Source organism: Rattus norvegicus, chromosome 15 (assembly GCF_021556685.1).
Source record: "Rattus norvegicus strain SHRSP/BbbUtx chromosome 15, alternate assembly SHRSP_T2T, whole genome shotgun sequence".
NCBI classification, from domain to species: domain Eukaryota; kingdom Metazoa; phylum Chordata; class Mammalia; order Rodentia; family Muridae; genus Rattus; species Rattus norvegicus.
This window is the reverse complement of record NC_141548.1, coordinates 101,697,704-101,700,000: the sequence shown is the minus strand read 5'-3', so window position 1 is coordinate 101,700,000 and position 2,297 is coordinate 101,697,704.

Genomic DNA, 2,297 nt, shown 5'->3' with positions numbered 1-2,297 from the left:
CTGCTGACAGTCTTCCCAAAGACAATCTGGCTGTCTGTTAGAGGACTTTAGGACACTGGGCTAGAGAGAGCAGTGGGCTGTTGTGGAGGAATAGAAGAATGCTGACAACAGTGGAAACAGTGGAGGCCTGGCTTGTGACGTTTCAGAGGGAAACAGACTCTACTGGGTCATTTGTGTGAAGAATCTGTGGTTCTGATCAGCCGGAGCTGAAGACTAGCTGTGGTTAACAAGAGATCAGAACCACTAAAGTAGAACCTTTGCTCTGCTGGGACAGAGAATTGGCTCTGATTAAGACAAGACCCACATCACTCAAGTGGTCGTGTAGGAAGTGTTAGTCTCCAAGTGTCAGCACACAAGCTGTACTCTAGAGATTGCTGGCAGCCCAGCTCTAGATTGGTGATAACCGATCTCCCAGGGGTCGCTCTTTCTCAAACAGTAGTGGTCAGGGAGAACAGCTGAGGCTTGGCACCCAGAAGAAGGCACAGTAGAGGCTATTGGTGAATGTGCAGCCCAACTGTGGCAGAAGTCCACATCATTTTAGAATTGTCAACACCATGGGACAAGCACTACCAACAGTAGCAGCCGTGCAGTAGAGCCAGCCTGAGCAGAGAAGACAAGCTGTGCGTGCTGCAGAGAGCAGAGCCAGGGAAGTGGCCCAAGCCCCAGGAGGAGTCCAGAAGATCATGAGTGAATCCTGGGTGTTGAATTACTATACAGTTGGTGTTGGTTTTTACTTTATCTGATTGTGACTGTGCCCTCATTCTCCCTTCTTGAAATAAGATTTATGTATTTATTTATTTTACATTATAGGGCTCTAAATTGATGTATGATTTTAAGACTTTGGATTTTTTTTAAATCATTAAATTCCTTGGATTTTTAAAGTGTTTGAATTTGTGAGATTGTAAAATGTTTTATATTGTGATATGTGTGTGCGTGATCTTGGGGGTGAACAAAAAAGGAAAGATAGTGGCTTTACAGTGATGTGTTTGTGTCAAACTGATAGCGGTCAATTGTACTGGATACTTTTACGTCAACTAGACACAAGCTAAAGTTATCTGAGAGGAAGGAACTTCAGCTGAGGAAATACTTCCCTGTAGGCAGGCTTGTGGGCATTTTTAAAATTAGTGATTGATGGGGAAGGGGCCCAGTCCATTATGGGTAGTGCCATCCCTGGGCTGATGGTCTACAAGAAAGCAGGCCGGGGAAGCCAATAAGCAGCTCACCTCCGTGGTCTCTGCATCCACTCTGCCTCCAGGTCCCTTCCCTAATTGAGTTCCTGTCCTGACCTCCGTGGATGATAAACAGTGATGTGGGAGTGTAAGCCAAATAAATCCGTCCCTCCCCAAGCTACTTAGTCATGGTGTCCCCTCACGGGGGGGAACCTTTACATTCTTTCTGTAACTGAGTAGCTTCCACTTCTCCAGCCCTAAAGAAAAACGAGATGGCGTCACCTCGGCTGAAAGTCAGAATGTGCGTACAGCCAGGTGGGGTGCACACCTTTAAACCCAGCACCTGGGAGTCAGGCAGGCGCATCTCGGAGTTCAAGGTCAGCCTGTTCTACAGGACGAGTTCCAGAACAGCCAGGGATTTGCAGAAGGTTGGACTCTGATGACCCAGTGCTCAGAACCGAACTCTTCTGTTGCTGCCCTAGCTTTTATCTTCACTGCTCTTACTTCGTGGACTTAAGTGCAGTGAAGCCCAAAAGTAAACGAAGGGTTTGTACACAACAGACTTTCGCAGCTTAGTTGTTTATGACAAAGATGCCAGACATCAAAGACCAGCCTGGGACAGTGGACTGAGACTGATTATCCAGACTCTCAGGGAACAGAAGTAAGCTTTCTAAAAGAATGATTACTGGGGGGGGGGGGACAAAGAAAAAGAAATCAAAGTAAAAGAATAGAAAATTTCCAATGAGAGAGGGATTTCCAAAAGGGGAAGTCACCAACCAAACCCCTTTAAACTGGACAACCGCAGTCAGTGTGCAGGTTGTTAAGGTTCTGTTTATCATGCACTCATCTCCCAAGCAAGGATTTGCTCAAGGAGGAAAAAGGAGAGTTGCTGAGTACAAAGTGCAGGCCTTAAGATGGCGGCCTGTTACAGGACAATGAAGCCAGAACTGAGGATGAGCAGTAACGGGGGCTGTGTCTGCTGAGGGAAAGCAAGCCAGAGGCTCTGAGAAAGAATGCTGACCCCCACCCCCGCTTCTCTGTCAGCCAGCACTGGCCTCCTTTACCTGTTGACATCTCTGTTGCCATGGTACCAAGATTGCCTATGGATTTGGACGTTTCTAACCTTTC